General features: G+C 51.7%; 1 protein-coding gene across 10 annotated transcripts in view; it reads left to right on the top strand.

The window, feature by feature from the left end:
• The window catches only part of rreb1a (ras responsive element binding protein 1a), a 233,955-nt gene that overhangs the window by 138,835 nt on the left and 75,717 nt on the right, over positions 1-19,403 (top strand). The window contains exon 1 of one of the 10 annotated variants that reach the window (XM_038796632.1): positions 13,857-13,960. The exons of the other annotated variants lie outside the window; for them this stretch is intronic. The gene's annotated coding sequence lies outside the window, so the exon portion shown is untranslated. Of the gene's footprint in view, positions 1-13,856; positions 13,961-19,403 lie in introns of those variants that run through there. 10 annotated transcript variants of the gene reach the window in all.

Genomic DNA, 19,403 nt, shown 5'->3' with positions numbered 1-19,403 from the left:
CGGGGACCCCGAAATGGACCTGTCACCGCAGGAAAATCCAATGCTTAATTCAGGCCTCGGCCTGTGTTCTGCAATGGGCCCCTGGAGCTGATTAGGGAGCGAGCATCCTGAGCACTCCGTAACCTAGCAACGCTGAGGTGAGCAGCCGCACCTCAATGTTACCATGGCACCCAACTTTAATTCTTCCTCACCTTGGATCTCTATTAATGACCCGGTGACTGGGTGGGGAACCCTCTTTGAAAACAATTGCACGGACCTCTAGGGGCCACCGGGCACTTAATTTTAGCTACGTCCCCCCTCTGTCCTGAAAGGTGGTGAAAAATTAGAAGTTAACAGGCACAAGGCGGTCAGGTTTGGAGCCCAAGTACAAAGGCCGGTTTCTCGGTATCCTGGGTTATCTTCTGCTGACAGACTTTGCCCAGTAATAAAACCCAACGGCTGTGACCGACCCCTCCCTATGACTGGAGGAACGCGGCACAATGCCTCTGCTGGATGACTCGGGAGCACCGCGATGGAGTTCCTTTTGTAGTGAATCTATTGGCTTGGTTAATATAGTCACATGCAAGAGCCCCACAGAGTTGTTGTACATGTCAAACCTGTCTCGCCTGTATCAGAGATGTGGAATGTTCAACTTTTTGTGGGGGGTGGGGTGTTATTGGGCAAGGGTGTTAAATGGCAAAAGGGGGGTGGGGTGGGGGGGGGGGGTCCATTAGGCCCGATTCATTTTTTTCCAATGAAGGGGCAAATTAGCGTGGCCAGTCCACCTAACCTGCACATCTTTGTGTTGTGGGGGCGAAACCCACGCAGACACGGGGAGAATGTGCAAACTCCACACGGACAGTGACCCAGAGCCGGGATCGAACCTGGGACCTCGGCGCCGTGAGGCAGCAGGGCTAACCCACTGCGTCACGGTGTTTTGCCCCTCGATTTTCCCAAGATTGACCGTTACCTGCATTAGATACTTTGCAAAAGATGTAGAGGGACGCTTCCTTCACTCTTCCCGGTTCAGAAGGGATGCGTTTTGCTGCTTCTGAATTGAGCTGCTGCCGATCTGTCCATTAAACGACCCGGGCTGCTTTACCAGCCACAGGAGGTGACTCCTCGGGCCTAGTGCGCTATTCAGATCGGATCACATCTGCTCTGTCCCTTCACTCAAACTACAACTCCCACTGACCAAATTCCCTTTTTAGAGTTTCAATTTCTGTTGCCACCCGTCCTTATCACAAAGGCCCCCCCCCCATTTTCTTCCTCAAAATAGTGCCACAGCATCTTTCACATCCAGCTGAGCGGGTGGGTGGGGCCTCACACTCCCTCAGCACCTCACTGGTGTGGAATCAGCCGTGATTCTTGTGCTCGACACCTGGGCCGCAATTTTCCAGCCCTTCCTGCTCCCGGAATATCCGCTGGAAACTTGCGGCTGCGGAGCGGGACTCGAGCCCAGAACCTTCTCGAGGGCACTTGGGGAAGGGCAGTGAATGCTCCTCTAGCCAGCTGCACCCGAATAAATGTTAAAAAGAAAGCTTTATGATTCAGAGGTGAGTGTGTTACTAACTAAACCACAGCTGATGCAGAAGGGTGGATAGTCAATGTTAACATACACATGGGAGTGGCAGGAGAGGGTGAGGCTGGCTGTAGCCGGGAGGGCCATCTAGGTTCAAGCTTTCGATATGTATTGAGGAATCCTCCCTCATCATTTCTGGCCTATTGTGCCAACCTTTAAGTGAAGCTGCCTTGCGCGAGGTCGATCAACCAACGACAGCTCTGAGTACCTTGTACCACCGAGATGGGGGATTTGTTTTGATGCTTTGATGGCCCTTGCCCCTGAGGTAAAAGCATCTTGGCTCTCAGCCTGATACTTGTCGGTAATGGGCTAGCCCCAAAGCGGTGTTAATAAGCTTTTGCCAAAGAGGTTTCTAACTGTGACAGCGTTCAGCCCACCCAAAAAGCAGGAGCCCCAAATGGTAATGACATAGCTGAGCAGCCAATCGACCTGCCTTATCAATATTGCAAGCATCAGAGATTAAACATCCGAGACTCCTCGGGGGCGATTCTCCAATATTGAGGCCTAGTGTTCGCGCCGTCGCGTTTCACGACGGCGCGAACAAGGCCCGGGCATGACCTATTCTGGCCCCGGCGGTGCAGGAGCGGTTCACGCCGTTCCAGCCTCCTTGCACGGCGCCAACCCGCACATGTGCAGTTGGGGCAGCTCAATCATGCTCATGCGCAGTTGGGCCGCGCCATCCTGCGCATGCGCGAGGAACGTCTTACGCACATGGGGTTGGTGCTCAGGGGCCGACCGCGCCAGGAAGTAGACCCATGGGGGGGGGGGTGAGAGGCTGTCCCGCCGATCGGTGGGCCCCGATCGCGGGCCAGACCCCATCGGAGGCCCCCCCCTCACAAGTTCCCGCCGGCAGCGACCAGGGATGAACGGCGCCGACCGATTCCAGTGGCCCGCGGCCGTCGCAAATGGCGGCGATTCCCCGCACCTTGGAGAATCGCGCGCCGGTGTCGTGGCGCGGTTGCGGCGATTCTCTGGCCCGGTGCGGGGCTCGGAGAATCGCCCCCCCCCCCCCCCCCATGTCTTTTGTACGGCTTAACTTCACTGTTTCTGGGGGACAGGTAGCTTTGGCTGTTCTCTCTTGAATGATTTCGAATGGATCCATCGTAGTTGTGTTGGAGATTTAAAGTGGATTTCCTGTTCCTACCTAATTTGCCTCTCCTGCAATTGTCTCTGCTGGGATTTAAAAAAATAAATATAGAGTACCCAATTCTTTTTTCCAATTAAGGGGCAATTTAAAAAAAATTTTTTTTCTTTATTTTAGAGTAGCCAATTATGTTTCTTTTCCAATTAAGGAGCAATTTAGTGTGGCCAATCCACCTAGCCTGCACATCTTTGGGTTGTGGGGGCGAAACCCACGCAGACACGGGGAGAATGTGCAAACTCCACACAGACAGTGACCCAGAGCCGGGATCGAACCCGAGTCCTCGGCGGCGTGGGGCAGCAGTGCTAACCACTGCGCCACCGTACCGACCCTTCCCTGCTAGGATTGAAAAGAATTCCTTGGTGTCTGGGTGGAACGGCAGGAATTGCTGAGGAAGAATCTAATTTCCTTATGTTTCCGACTAAGCAAATTGGGTTTTAGCGCCTTAATTAGTTAACTTGGGCACACCACACTGGGCAACCCCCCAAAATCGTGCCCGCCCGGAGCTGAATTTGTTTATTTTAAAATTTGCGTGCCCCAATTTTTGATTTAGTTGGCAACGATCCCAAGTAAATACTGAGCGGAACACACCATCCGATATCTGTCCACATTGTTTGGTGTGATGGGCTACCTGATTAAGGTTAGTGCATCCCAGGACGTTTTCTCTTGTTTGCAAGAGGCAGTAAAGGTGAGAATGGAACCCTTCCGTTATGGTGACCAGCTTTTCAGAAATCAGAACCGGGTCATGTTGCCCAGCTCCCAGCAATCTCGAGGCTCCCCGTTTAAGGGGGTGTGTGAGAGACTCTGCGATAACGTCCCACCCTCGATGTCACTCCTCGGCCCCCCCCCCTCCCGAGCAGCTTTTACCCGGAGCTCAACCACCCGCCCACTTGCCACATATCCTCTGCCGTTGGTGAGCTCACAGTTGGCGAGCGACACTGACCACACAACCCAAAACCTTGCTTCCCATTGACAGAGTTCAAACGTTGTCCAATAGGGAAAGGCCGAAAACCGGGACATTTGAAAGATTTTGAGGAACTTGCTGGCACACTGGGACATTCAAGAAAAATGATGGCTGTCCCCCTAATCCTGGGCAGCTGATTACCTTTTGTTACGTCGCCATCCGACTTATTTCAAAACGGGTCATTGTTACAATTCAATATTTTTTTTTTAGACCCGGTGAATGGGAGATTTGGCTGAGCGCCAAATTCTCGTCCTCGCTCGCGTTGGGAGCGGGGCGGACAGTCAGCGGAGAATCAGAGGCCCACGTCTCTTTAGAGGGCGAGATGAGCAGGAACCCTTCACCTGGGGAATCCGTGCCCCTGATTCCTCAGGCCTGCCGGGCTGGCTGCTTGGCATGGACTCCCGGTGAAATGCTGGCGGTGATGGGGTGACGCTGTTAGGCGGGCATTAATCATTTGGCTCATTGGCAGGTGAATGGGCTGCTTAATGCCACCCCTGCCGCTGGCTGGACTGCAGTGGGGAGTCCAGGGAGATAGGCAACAGGTAGATCACCGGCAGGATCTGATGTGCCCCCACCCCCCCCTCGCCTTCAAACCTGTGAGCCGAGGAGCATTAACCCAACCCTATATTGCTGAACCAATAATCCAGTGGCCGGGAGAGGTGATCCAGAGACATGAGTTCAAATCCCCCGTGAGGGAATTTAACTTCAGTTAATTATGTGAATCAGGGCGGCACACTGACGCAGTTGTTAGCACTGCTGCCTCAAGGCGCTGAGGACCCGGGTTCGATCCCGGCCCCGGGTCACTGTCTGTGTGGAGTTTGCACATTCTCCCCGTGTTTGCGTGGGTCTCACCCCCACAACCTAAAGTTGTGCAGGGTAGGTGGATTGGCTAAATTGCCCCTTAATTGTGGGGTGGGGGGGAAAATTGGATACTCTTTTAAAAATAATTTTTTTTTTTTACCTGGAATAAAAAAGCTCATAGTGGTGACCATGACACTATTATTGATTGTCGTCCGTCGATAATTGTCCCTAAGGGAAGGAAATCTGCTGCCCTTAACCGGTCTGGTCTACACGTGACTCCAGACCTACAGCAATGTGATTGACTCTTAGCTGGGGCAGAATTCTCCGACCCCCCCCACAGGGGCCAGCGTAAATCCCACCCCCGCCGTGGCCGGAATTCTCCGCCACCCGGGAATCAGCAGGAGCCGGAATCACGCCGCGGCGATCGGCGTGCCCCCTGCGGCGATTCTCCAGCCCGTGATGTGCCCCCACGTTGGCCTGGCCCACGATCGGGGCCCACCGATCGGCGGGCGGGCCAGTTCCGTGGGAGCACTCCTTTTCTTCCGCCACGGCCTCCACCATGGCAGAGGCGGAAGAGAACCCCCCGACCACGCATGCGCCGGTGGTGACGTCAGCGGCCGCTGACGCACCGGTGCATGCGCGAACCGACGAAGGCCTTTCGGCCAGCCCTGACGCCAGGCGGCGGGCGTCAAAGGCCGTTGGCGCCAATTTTGGAGGGAAAATGTGCAAACTCCACATGGACAGTGACCCGGGGCTGGGATCGAACCCAGGTTCTCAGTGCCGTGAGGCAGCAGTGCTAACCACTGCGCCACCTTGCCGCCCGAGCTTCCGTATAGTTGAGCAGTGATAGTCAAACGCTGTGAGTCTGGAGTCACATATACGTCAGACCAGGTGAGGACGGCCGATTTTATTCCTTCACCCCCTGCCTCGGCCCAACCCGCTGCTTCCCTCACACCCCACTCCCAAAATGGGAGAGGGCTTGGATTGAACCGAGACCTCTCCGGCCCCTTCTGGCACGACATGGGTATCGCTGCCTCTTTGTAATGAGCGAGGCCACTGCAGGTGCTCGCCAGTGCGGCAATAGGCAAGTCGTTTTTGGCACAGGCTGCTCTGGGGAGCAGGATCCACCTGCAAAACAGCACACCAGAGTCAGGAGCACCCATCCTTTTTCAATGGAGCATGGCACACCCCTCGGAGATTCTGTTTAGCTCACAGGGCTAATCGCTGGCTTTGAAAGCAGACCAAGGCAAGCCAGCAGCACGGTTCGATTCCCGTAACAGCCTCCCCGAACAGGCGCCGGAATGTGGCGACTAGGGGCTTTTCACAGTAACTTCATTTGAAGCCTACTCGTGACAATAAGCGATTTTCATTTTTTTTCATTTTCATTTTCATTTCATTCATTTTGCTGCAAATGTCATACATTGAAAATGTGCAACCCTGCAAATGTTTCTGTTTAGAGAGAGAGGGGAGAGAGAGAGAGAGGCAGAGGAGGGAGCGGTGAAGAGATATTCAAGAGGTCAATCACTAGAGGAAGTAGGGAAAGGCTGGACTTTTTCAGTCAGTCTCTGGGTCTCACGAGGCTTTGGGGTCTAGTCCAGCTGCCTGGAGGAGGGGAGGGTAGTGTTCCAGACAGGCCTGAGACCTTGTGTAATATCCCACAGAGGAGGTACAAGGTGGGACGGTTTGTCTAACCCATGCTCCTTGAGGTGTACTGTTGCTCGTTTTGATCCCAACAGCGTCGCCAATACTGTTGCTAATATTAATGATAATGTTGGTGAACATTTTTTATGCGGATTTTTTATGCCCCCAGACCGGGTAGTTTGGGTGTTTGCTACCTCTTGTTGCTGATCTCTGCGTTTGTGATTAATTGGTTACAGCAAGTTTCAAGCCTGCGCCTATTGCTGAAGAACTCCTCCAATCTACCTGACCATCCTTCTGCGGGTTGGCAGGACGGACCTCGTTCTCCTCCCCCCTTCTCTCTCTCTTGCTCTCTCTCTCTCTCTCTCTCTCTCTCTCTCTCTCTCTTCTCCCCCCCCCCCCTCCCAAACCCCCATCCAGCATCAAGTGTTTTGTGAAAGAGACGCTCTGATTATTGTGAAATCCAAAATCCACAACAGTTGTACCACAGGCCCCGCAATCGCTGCTCTCTGGTGATGGGTTGGCTGTCCGTACCAACCCCCACAGGCCCGAATCCAGGGACGGGATTAGCCAAGCAGAAACGCAAGACTTATAGCGCACAGTAAACCTATTGGCTCTTTGCTGGAGACCAGGATGGGGGGGGGGGGGGGGGGGGGGCAAACTCATTTTGGAATGAAGGATGACAGCTGGAAATGCTCAGCGGGTCAGGCAGCATCGGTGCAGAGGTGTGGTTAACGTTTCAGTTCGAGAACTTTCATTAGAACTGGAAAAGTGGGCAGCACGGTGGCACAGTGGTTAGCATTGCTGCCTACGGCGCTGAGGACCCGGGTTCGAATCCCAGCTCTGGGTCACTGCCCGTGTGGAGTTTGCGCGTTCTCCCCGTGTCTGCGTGGGTTTCGCCCCCACAACCCAAAGATGTGCAGGGTAGGTGGATTGGCCACGCTAAATTGCCTTTTAATTGGAAAAAGAACTGGAAAAGTTAGAGTTGTAACAGGTTTTTTTTTTAAAGAACAGGGAGAAAAAGTCTTGCATTTCGATAGCACCTTCCTCGCCCATTGGGCGTGGGAATCACTTCACAGTCATTGAAGTACTTTTTGAAGTGTTGTCATTGTTGTAATGTAGGAACAGGGCAGCCAATTTACACACTGCAAGATCACACAGACAGCAATGTGATAATGGCCCGATAATCTGTTCTTTATGATGGGTGACTGAGGGATAAATATTGACCAGAGCAGCAGGGAGCACACCCCTTCTTTTCAAAAATAGTGACCATGGGATCCTACATGCCCACCTGAGAGAGCAGACAGGGCATCAATTTACCATCTCATCTGACAGGTGGTGTCTCCAAGGGGGCAGCACTCCCTCAGTGCTGTCACGGAATGTCCGCCTCGACTTTTGAGTTCGGGGGCCCTGGGGTGGGATTTGAACCCACAACCTTGAGGTGCAGAGGCACGAGGGTGCGACGAGTGCTGAGCCACGGCTGCCGGCGGACATAGTCAAACTTGGGCGGCACGGTGGCGCAGTGGTTAGCACTGCTGCCTCATGGTCCCGTGTTTGATCCCGGCCCCGGGTCACTGTCCGTGTGGAGTTTGCACATTCTCCCCGTGTCTGCGTGGGTTTCACCCCCACAACCCAAAGAAGGCAGCACGGTAGCATTGTGGATAGCACAATCGCTTCACAGCTCCAGGGTCCCAGGTTCGATTCCGGTTTGGGTCGCTGTCTGTGTGGAGTCTGCACATCCTCCCCGTGTGTGCGTGGGTTTCCTCCGGGTGCTCCGGTTTCCTCCCACAGTCCAAAGATGTGCAGGTTAGGTGGATTGGCCATGATAAATTGCCCTTAGTGTCCAAAATTGCCCTTAGTGTTGGGTGGGGTACTGGGTTATGGGGACAGGGTGGAGGTGTTAACCTTGGGTAGGGTGCTCTTTCCAAGAGCCGGTGCAGACTCGATGGGCCGAATGGCCTCCTTCTGCACTGTAAATTCTGTAAATGTGCAGGGTAGGTGGATTGGCCGCGTTAAGTTGCCCCTTAATTGGGAGAAAAAGAATTGGGTACTCTAAATTGAGAAAAAAAGAGAAATAGTTAAACTCAGTGTTGATGTTCAGAACGCGGTAGAGTGCCTAATAGAAAGACTAAGGTTGTTCCTTCACCTTCCTTTGAACTTCAGTAGGACCATGCAGGCAGGGCTGGAGATCAGAGTGGGAGTAGAGCAGAGAATAACAATGACACGAGCTTGGGGACTGATCGAAGGTTTTCCACAGTCTGTGTCTGGTCTCCCATATTGGAATGTAGTCGTTGACCAAGAGCCCAGAGGATGATATTTCGGTGGATGAAACCCTAACTGAGTTTGGGTTTTATGGGCACCTTCGCGACTTGTGTGATATCGTTTGCTCCTTCCCTGAGTCACATCCTGCGTTAGTTACCCTCTGTCAATAAAGTATCAAGATACTGTGCTCCTCCAGAATCTCGGGGGTATTACAGTACAGCGCCTGTGAAGTGAAGCCAGGGGTACCTTTGTTCTCCTCCTGTTGATGCTACCCTGGTAGTATTGCTCATTCGGAAGATCATTGCAAGGAAAAAGATCTCAAATGCCCACTGCTCCATTTGACGAACTGAGCCTCTATGGGAACGATTCTCCGAGCCCCGCGCCGGGCCGGAGAATCGCCGCAACCGCGCCACAATGCTGGCACGCGATTCTCTGAGGTGCGGAGAATTGGCGCCAGCGCGTTTGGCAGAGCGCCGGCCGTGGGCCGCTGGAATCGCCGATTCTCCGGCCTGGATGGACCGAGCGGGAACTCTGCGCGAACGGTTGGGGGGCCGACCTGTGTTGGGGGGCTCCTTCACCGGGGGGGGGGGGGGGGGTGTCACGATCAGGGCCCACCAATCGCGGGCCGGCCTCTTCCACCCTCCCACCCCCAGGCCTACTTTCTGGCACGGCCGGCACCTGAACTCTGACGCCATGTTGAGTCGGGGCCAGCGCGCTAAAGATGTCCCATGCGCAGGTTGGCGCGGCGACCATTTGGTGCCGCGAAAGGAGGCTGGAGCGGCGTGAATCATGAAATTCATTTGAAATTTCCTCAAAGAGTGAGCAAACAAGCATGTGACCATGAAGGTGAAACCACATAGAAAAACCGGAACCAGATTTCCACCAGAGAAAACAAGGCATTATACATCTTCAAAGTGAAATTCACATTCCTTATTGAAATCTGAGGGTTTTTTGGATTGTAGAAGTTGACAGTGATCATGTATTCTGTGTAGTTCAGATAACCAAGGTGTAGGCGAACCGCACCAGCGGTCGTACCCGGGCCTGGTTCATTTGGGCTCCATATTGGAGAATCGCCCCCTATATCTTTACAATCAGGCCCTGTGGTAATTTATCGTGTGTTGTGGATGTTCTGTTGCTTGCAGAACATCGAGTCCTTTATACTTCGGCGAAAACCTGTCAGACGGTCACACAAATTCTCCTAGTCTTAAAGCTCCTTTGTCGGGGCCCACCGGTTATGCTAAAGTGGTATCTGGCCCACCGTCTCTGCCCGGGATTAACCTGAACCTTCCCGGTTTTATATTACGCATCTGAGATTAAGGGAAGAGTAAACCTTTTAAACAACATTCATCTGCAGTGTTTAAGTCACTGCTGTGCGCCCCATGCCTCCAGGACAGCAGATAACCTGTGGTTTTAGCTGTCTTGGCCCCTTGCCTTTGTCTCACATTCTGCAGGCAGTGTACATACACACTGTTAGGTTAGAGATGTGTTTCTGCAAAGACTTAAATCAAATGAATGCTTTTATTTTTTTATTTGAAAGAAAAGTCAGCTTTGGTGCAGAAAGATCTGCGATTGGAGTGAAAGGCGGAGGCATTTCAATAAAAAGGTTCGGGGTGGGAGGGGGTTTAGGATGGCCTTTGGTAGTTTGCACGCACCTGCGCGCACTTGTAAAGGCGCTTTGCAGTCCGGTTTGAAAAGGGGATTTTATATTTCTGCAAGGATCAGGAGTTGAGCCGCAGAGAGTGCAAACAGCAGGATCATGGGGAGGGCTTGGAATGCAGTCATTCAGGGCAACGTGTCCTGACATGCACGCACCACCCAGGAATCAGACAGCAGGGAGCCACCTCCCGAATGTACCTGCTTCAAATCCGGGCTCCCACCATCCTGTTCGCTCGTGAATGTTTCGGGGGTGGGGGGGGGGTCCAACAACAACTTATATTTATATCGTACTTTTAACGTCACGAAAGGCCCCCAAGGGGCTTCACAGGAGCAGCACCACACCGGGCTACGTAAGAGGATATTAGGTTGGATGACCAGAAGCTTAGTTAAAGAGGAAGTTTTTTAAGAAGTGTCTTAAAAGATGGAATGCCAAGACAAGAGGTGGAGGGCTGCAGGGAGAGAATTCCACGGCTTGGGGCCCAGGTACGGCTACCAGTGGTGGAGCGATTCTAACTGGGAACACACAAGAGGCCAGAATGGGAGCGGCGGGGGTCTTCTGGAGGGTCGCGGGGCTGGAGGAGATTCCAGAGATAGGGGAGGGGGACGAGGCCTTCTTCGCTCCTCGTCTCCATTTTCAAGTACAGGACCCTCCCTCGAAAGCTGGCTGACATTGGGGGCACAGGACCACAGGCATTCCAAGGCCTCAGCCAAATAGCTATTATTAACGTGCGAGTCTAGACAGTGACTGACTGATCATTGGAGGAGGGGAAACCCGATTTTGATTGCACCAGATGTTTGTCGCAAACACGATTATTATGATAGAGCCAGAGACTGATTCCTACCCTCCCCACCACCACCACCGTGTGTTTTCACAATCAGTATTATTTTCACTCAAATTAACAATGATGGGACCACATGCGAAAGAGCAAAGCGAATGTGGAAATTTGCAAGGTGACTGAGTTCGAACTTTATACGAAAGCACCTTTGTAAATTTAAAGGAGATGGAAAGCCGAGAAAAGGAGACAGGAAGAGAGGTTATCGCTTTCCCCTCAACTCGTCACTTCCCACACTCCACCCATCCCTACCCTACTCCAACACGTCACCAGTTAAGTTAACATTCTCCTGGGCAGCACGGTGGCGCAGTGGGTTAGCCCTGCTGTCTCACGGCGCCGAGGTCCCAGGTTCGATCCCGGCTATGGGTCACTGTCCGTGAGGAGTTTGCACATTCTCCTCGTGTCTGCGTGGGTTTCGCCCCCACAACCCAAAAGATGTGCAGGGTAGGTGGATTGGCCACGCTAAATTTTTTTTATTTTTTTTTATAAATTTAGATTAGCCAATTATTTTTTTCCAATTAAGGGGAAATTTAGCGTGGCCAATCCACCTACTTTGCACATTTTTGGGTTGTGGGGGCGAAACCCACGCAGACACGGGGAGAATGTGCAAACTCCACACGGACAGTGACCCAGAGCCGGGATCGAACCTGGGATCTCAGCGCCGTGAGGCAGTTGTGCTAACCACTAGGCCACCGTGCTGCCCTCGGCCACGCTAAATTGCCCCTTAATTGGGAAAAAAATGAATTGGGTCCTCTAAATTTATGGAAAAAAAAAGTGAACATTCTTCTACCTTTGTTCCACGTTGGAGACCTGAATCTGCAGCTCTCAAATTCCAGGTTATACCTCGGGCGGTGTCTTGATGGCTGAGGATTATAGACACCTCCTCAACTGTCTTCCTCACAGGGCAGCACGGTGGCCTAGTGGTTAGCACAACCGCCTCACGGCGCCGTGGTCCCAGGTTCGATCCCGGCTCTGGGTCACTGTCCGTGTGGAGTTTGCACATTCTCCCTGTATCTGCATGGGTTTTACCCCCACAACCCAAAAAATGTGCAGAGTAGGTGGATTGGCCACGCTAAATTGCCCCTTAATTGGAAAAAATAATTGGCTAATCTAAATTTAAAAAAAAAAACTGTCTTCCTCAATAAACTGAGGGATGAATGCTGCTTTCTGACATGGATGTTAATCGCAAAGTGCCACGGCAACAAGTTATTTTAGTTAGATTTCAACGTTCGTTTAGGAGTGATGGAGGAGTCTGGAAGGGAGAGTCAAAAAAAATGGTGCTCCTACTCCACTATGTTCATGGGGAGATTGAACGGGTTGTTCTCCCCTGGGTCTCGTGGAGGGTTATACCAGTTCACCCAACTGCTATCCCCCACCAACATTCCTGGCACTGACATGCCCAGTTCAACGAAGAGCCTCACCGTGTAGTTTCACACCGGAGTAACCCTGGAACACCTCTGTATCAGCATGTGGAGGCAAGGCTCACTTAAACGGTAGATCTGTACACTGTACTGTCGAGGTCACGCTCCTGCCAAGTGAGGTACCAGGTAGATGGAGGGCTCGCTTAGCACTGCTGCCTCACGGTGCTGAGGACCCAGGTTCGTTCCCGGCCCCGGGTCCCTGTCCTTGTGGAGTTTGCACATTCTCCCCGTGTCTGCGTGGGTCTCACCCCCCACCACCCAAAAATAGTTGCAGGGTAGGTGGATTGGCCACGCTAAATTGACCCTTCATTGGGCGAAAAAAAAGAACTGGGTACTCTAAATGTATTTATTTTTAAAAAGGAGGGCTCGCAGTTCTTTCGTAACCTTGTGTCTGTGTGAGGGAAGTGCAGAGGGATATTCCTTGACACTGAAAGTGTTACAGGAATGCAAGTTGTTGCATGCACACCAGCCGCCAACTCACAGTAAAGCTGACACATGGCTTCAAGGAAGCTGATTTTCTTTTCACTAAGTGACAACGAAAGACAGCCGAGTGAGAGACAGACAGACAGACAGATTGTAGACCCTCCATTTTGGAACTCTCGCCTGGGGACCTCCTGACTGACCTGCATTACAGAGATGGCCCAGCCAAGCTTCAGAGATCCGATAAAGTTAAAAGACTTGATTCCTTGCTTTGGATTTTGGAGGCAAAATGTGTTTTTGTTTTGTAGAAGGGGTTGGAAGCTTTGGTATTTATTTGGTCCTTAAGGTTTGGCGCACTTTTTTAAGTGCACTATGAAGTGGTTACTGAATACAGACGATCCACCTCCCCAGAATGTGGGATGGGTTGCAGACCTTTGCATTCACCCCCTCTCTCACTGTTCCATTGATTCACCAACGGGGAGTTCAGAGTCCCTCCTGCAAACCACCAGGTTTCCGTTTTCTCTGCTGCAAATACAAGATTACAAAGGCTAGGAGCAGCAGTAGGCCATTCGGCCCATTGCACCTGTTCTGCCATTCTATAAGATCATAGTTGATCTGACTGTGGCCTCAACTCCTCCTACCTAACTGTCCCTCCTGAAAGATGGATGTTCTCAATGACACTGAATCTGGACGATCCACCCGTGGATGCCCTGCCCCCCCGACCCCCTTGTTGACCTCCCTTGTTGACCAAATATCTGCCCAATTGAGCGTTTGAAAATATTCAAGACCCAGCCACGACTGCTCGTTGGGGGAGAGAATTCCAAAGGCCATTGAGCCTCTTAGAGAGGGAGAAAGAGAGAGAGTCTTATAATGGGAGACCCATCATTTTAAACTGTGGCCCCCTAGCTCTAGACTGTCCCTCCACGAGGAAGCGGTCATGAGGTCAAACAATGTCTGCTGCCTTGTTCTGAAGGCTGGCAAGCAAGCACCTGGGTTGAGGTCACGGTGGCTGCGCGCCAGGACAGGCGTTACTAATTTTAGGACAAAGGAGCTGGACTGTGTTCTGCTTTGTGATGTCAGAATCAGTGGTTCCGAGCAGCAGAGAAGGTCTATTCTGTCACTCGAATGGAACCTCCGGCCCCCACAGCATAGTAACTGTTTGAACCTAAATAATCAGCTCGGCGTCAGAGATCAGTCGCAAGGAGCCGCAACCATGTGGGTCTGAGAGAGGAGGAAGAGGCCTGTGAGAGGCCTAGCGTCCAGGTCAGTTCCTTGTTTCTTCAGCTCTCCGTCGGAACCAGCGGAGATCCTTGACTGGAGAAAACAAAAGCTGATAGATACCTCCTGGGTAATGGTTTGAGGCGACTTCAAAATGCCTCACAAGACTCATCCGAGTCCTTTCAAAAGGTGGAAACTTTTCTTTTTAAACATGTTGGATATGTTGGTAAGATGTTGGATCTGGAGTGTGCTGCGGGAAAGGGCGATGGAAGCAGATTCAACAGTAATTTTCAAAAGGGAACTGGATGCATATTTGAAGGGGGAAAAAGTGACAGTGCTATGGAGAAAGAGCCAGGGAGTAATGGGATATCTTCACCGCTATCTCCTTGAGTGTCATCAGTGCAATAGCCAGTTGGGACGTGTGTTCCTGGATACACCAACTCGCTCTGTTTGAAAGAAGTCACCTCTCGTTCTTTAGCCAATCACCATGAACCTTTGTGCTTTGGTCACTGACCCTCTTGCCAATGGGAAGACTTTCTCCGTATTGACTTTATCGAAGTCACTCACGATTGAAGCAGCTCTACCCAATCTCCTCTTGATAATCTTGGCTCTAATGGGAGCAGACCAGCTTCTCCAGTCCTTCGGTATGTCCCTCGTTTCCCCGACCCCACCCGATGCTGGTGTAGAAAATTTCTTCTCCACCCTCTTTCGACAGAGCTTGGCACCTAAAGTTGGACAGAGCACTCCAGCCGAGTCTGTACATGAGGCTGATTGCCTTCTTTATCAGCCTTTTGATAACATTTTGTGCTTCACGATGCTGGGGCGATGAGGTGACCATAAAACCATAAGATGTAGGAGGAGGCCATTCGGCCCTTCGATCTTCTCCGCCATTCATTAAGATCATGGCTGATCATCCAACTCAGTGACCCATTCCCACTTTCCCCCCATATCCTTTGATTCCCAAGAACTCTGGGGGCGATTCTCCAAGCCGCGCACCGGGCCGGAGAATCGCCGCAACCGCACCACGACGCCGGTGCGCGATTCTCCGAGGTGTGGAGAATCGGCGCCATTTGCACCGGGGCATTTGCCACGGTGCCGGCCGCTGGAATCGGCAGGACCGCCGATTCTCCAGCCCGGATGGGCCTAGCAGCCACACCGACACGACAGAATCCCGTCGGCGCCGTTCATCCCTGGTCGCTGCCGGCAAGAACTCTGCGGGAATGGTGGGGGGGTGGCTGTGAGGGGGGGGGTGTGGCTCTGATGGGGTCTAGCCCACGATCGGGGCCCACCGATTGGCGGGCCGGCCTCTCCCCGCTTCGGGCCTATTTCCTGGCGCGGCTGGACCCTGAACACCGACCCCATGTTGGTCGGAGCCGGCGCGCTAAAGAAGTCCCCCCACGCATGCGCAGGTTGGCGTGGCCCAACTGCGCATGCACAGGTTGGCGCAGTGCCCAATTGGCGCCGCATAAGGAGACCGGAGCAGCCTGAACTGTTCCAGCACCGTGCTGGGGCGCCGTCGTGAAACGCGATGGTGTTCACGACGGCGCGAACACTTGGGCCCAATATTGGAGAATCGCCCCCTATATCTAACTTCTTCTTGAAAACACTTTGGCCTCAATTGCTTCCTGTGGTAGCAAATTCCACAGGCTCACCACTCCCTGGGTGAAAAAATCTTTCCTCATCTCAGTCCTAATTTTTACCCTGTATCCTTAGACCGTGACTCTTCTGCCATCGGGAACATCCTTCCTGCATCTATCCTGTCGAGTCCTGTTAGAATTCCCCATTCTTCTAAACTCCAGCAAATATAATCCTTCTTTTAAAATTTAGGGTACCCAATTATTTTTTTTTCAATTAAGGGGCAATTTAGCGCGGCCACTCCGCCTACCCTGCACATCTTTGGGTTGTGGGGGTGAAACCCACGCAGACACGGGGAGAATGTGCAAACTCCACACGGACAGTGACCCAGAGCCGGGATTCGAACCGGGGTCCTCAGCGCCGCAGTCCCAGTGCTGTCCACTGCGCCACATGCCGACCCTGCAAATATAATCCTAACCGACTCAATCTCTCCTCACATTTTAGTCGTGCTATCCCAGGAATCAGTCTGCTAAACCGTCATGATGACTGATCGGATAGGAGGAAATTCCTCCTCACCTCTGTCTTAAATGGACGATCCCCTACTCTGAGATTGTGCGCTCTGGCCCGAGACTCTCCCACAAGAGGAAACAACCTCTCAGCATCTATCCTGACAGGCCCCCTGAGAATCCGATATGTCTCCATAAGGTCGCCTCTTATCCTTCTAAACTCCACTACTTGAAACATGCACTATTGCCAATCGCATGCACGTTAAAGTACTTTAGCTCTAAAATAACCTGACAGTGTTTAGTGATCATGGAGATTTATCTTGGAGCTCACGTCCATTGTACCAGAGTGTGTTTAAATGACGCTCACAGTATAAACACATCCTGATTTACTCCAAATTTACCTTGGATTTTTGGCCTCTATTTATTCCCCTGATTTTAAGTCTGGAAATAAAAGCATAAAAAACGCAGCAGGTCCGGCAGCACCTATGTGGGGAGACACAGAGATAATGTTTTGAGTCCGTGTGACCTCTTCAGAGGTGACCAGTCCTGTCAGACTCGTTGGGTGGAATTCTCCCATGCTCTCGCCGGCAGACTCAATGGCGGGGGAATTCGGCGGGACTTCAAACATTGTTTCCCTCGGGATTTTCCGCTGGTGCCCGTCAGAGCGGATCAGGAAACCCGCTCGATGTTGGCGTGAAACTGATTTGCATCCCGTTAATGGGATCCAGATGAAGGCCCAACTGGAATCTTCCGGCCACTCCTCATTCTCCGTGATGCCAGCCGAAAAACACGCCGACGCGAAACATCTGGAACAACGTGGTGTGCAGAAGCCGGGACTCGACCGAACAATGCCTGGGGCGACCTCCGAAGTTTGGGGTGAAGGCCAGCAGCAACCCTGGACCACCACAGGAGTGGGTGGCGGGGAACGGTGGGGGTCATCCACAGATAGACCTTCCAGATTCAGTGTCATAGAGGACATCCATCTTCCAGCCTCAATGTTCCTGGAGATCCACCATCTTTTTCAGGAGGTCCATCTTCTTTCTTCAAGAGTGGGTCAGTGGTATTGGGCGCCTTTTCAATGTGGCACCTCGGTACGATGGCAGGACCCGCCCTGCCACGGAATACGGCGCTAAACCCCAGGTGCATCATTGATTAGGTCGGGGTCAGAAGGTATGGCATGGTTTCCAGCCAACCTCCACTACACAAAACACTCCACATTTCCCGCCCCCGCCATGGGACTTGGTCCCGGATGGGAGAATTCCACCCCTTAACTCTGTTCCTCTCTCCATAGACACTGCCAAACAGGTTTTTCCAGCACTTTGTGTTATTATTGCTGACTGACCTACTTTGGCTCTCAATTGAAACAATGCGTTGGCTGTCAAATTCTCATCCCAGTTTTCAAATCCTTCCAAAGCCTCGGTCCTCCCTGTCTATTAATCTCCCCCAGCCCCACCACCCCATAAGATACCTGCGCTCTGCCCCCTGCGTTTACATAATCTCAGAATTGTTAGGGCGCAGAAGGAGGCCGTTTGATCCATTGTATCCACCACGTTCCGCCATTAGCTGCGCTTTCAGCTTCCTGGGCCGAACACCGCTTTGCCTCTCTACCTTGTTTTCCTCCCAAAGTGCACCACAAAATGTATCTATTTGACATCTGTCAATCTGTGAATTGGTGTCAGTTTTTGGTTTGTAAGCCTCCTGCGAGACACCGTTGGAATGCTTTATCACAATAAACGTGCGACGTGAATACAAGTTGTTGCCATTGGCCCTACTTATGCATAACCTGGTTTAACAATTTGATGGATAGAGTATAATAACTGCAGTGTGTCACACTACATCATAATCAAGGTAAACAGCACCAGCTCCTTGTCTTGTTCCATCTGCTGCTTGAATCTCCTTTCTTGTTTCCAGATAGGCATCTCCTTGGGAACATTTTTACTTGGGTGGGTATGCGTGTTTTTTTGTTGTTGTTGCATTGTTCCATCAGTTTCATTCGAATTGAGAAACCCTCACTTTTCAAGTTAGCTCTGTCTTTTTATCTTGCATGCTGCACCGATGCAGTTCCACTGCGGCAAGAGGGGATTTGTAGTTGAACCAGGATCCGGCTGTTTCTCCTTTACCTGCGGTTTTGTTAAGTGGCAGGATTTGGGTGTTCTGGGATGAGCCGCAGGTTTTGCCTCTGTGTTCTTGCCCCTGAGTTGACATCAGGTGTACCCATTAGACTAGGATCGGTAACCCTCCAGGATTGGCGTGGAGTCTCCACGAATTGAAAGCCAATCTCCAGGAAGCTGGTGTGTGTGCAACCCTGGAGAATGGGGCGGCACGGTGGTGCAGTGAGGTAGCACTGCTGCCTCACGGCGCTGAGGACCCGGGTTCGATCCCGGCCCCGGGTCACTGTCCGTGTGGAGTTTACACATTTGCCCCGTGTCTGTGGTGCTATGCATCACTGTAAATACACAAGGGGTTAATGTGTTAATGTAGATGCACGACACCTAGCTAGACACTAGAGGGAGCACCAGAGACATCATGACACACAGACATTCAACCAATAGGTCAGTAAGATAGGACATGACCAATGGGCAGTCAAGACACACACACAGGTGACACTACCACAAGGGGGCATTACACCAACCCATATAAAAGGACAGGGCACACATGATCTTCCTCTTTCCAGTGGAGATACTTAGTGTGTACACAGGGTTGATTGAAACACATCACACCCACCACATGGTTTGTAGCAGACCGGTTAGTTAGTCTGAGTAGCTATAGCAGGATTAACAGGAGAGTCGAATCCAAGTAGGAGAATCGTTAATACTTTAATAAATATGTTAAAGCTATCTCCAAGTCTGAACCTTCCTTTGTCAGAGTGTACATCAAGGAAGCAGCTTATGCTAGGTCAAGAACATAACAAAACAGTGTCTGCATGGGTTTCACCCCCACAACCCAGAGATGTGCAGGGCAGGTGAATTGGCAACACGAAATGGCCCCTTAATTGGAAAAAAATAATTGGGAACTCTAATTTAGAAAAACATGTAAAAGTATAACCCTGGAGAAAAACAAAATCATTAGGACATGAAAAAATATTTTTTTTTCTCTCTCACTCCCTTTCTTTGAATATTTCTCTTTACCACATGTATGGTGGGGTGGGGAGAGAGTGACAGCTGTTTGACAGACAGTCAAGCATCATTCTATTGGGTAAGGAATATTTCAGCTTTCCAATTGGTTCAGGACGGATGTGTTGGCCGACGAATGGCTGGAGCGTCGGGGGAGGGGGAGGGGGAGGGGATCTGATGAAACCTCCAGGAGTACATTCAATCGCCGTTGGCAACCCTGCTGCGGAATGGTATTCCGAGTGAAATAGACTAACGAGTCAAACATCCCATTTGCGCAGGAGGAGTTGGGATTGG

Source organism: Scyliorhinus canicula, chromosome 5, assembly GCF_902713615.1.
Source record: "Scyliorhinus canicula chromosome 5, sScyCan1.1, whole genome shotgun sequence".
Classification (NCBI taxonomy): domain Eukaryota; kingdom Metazoa; phylum Chordata; class Chondrichthyes; order Carcharhiniformes; family Scyliorhinidae; genus Scyliorhinus; species Scyliorhinus canicula.
Note: the sequence above shows the minus strand (reverse complement) of the source record. Positions and strands in the feature narration are given on the sequence as shown.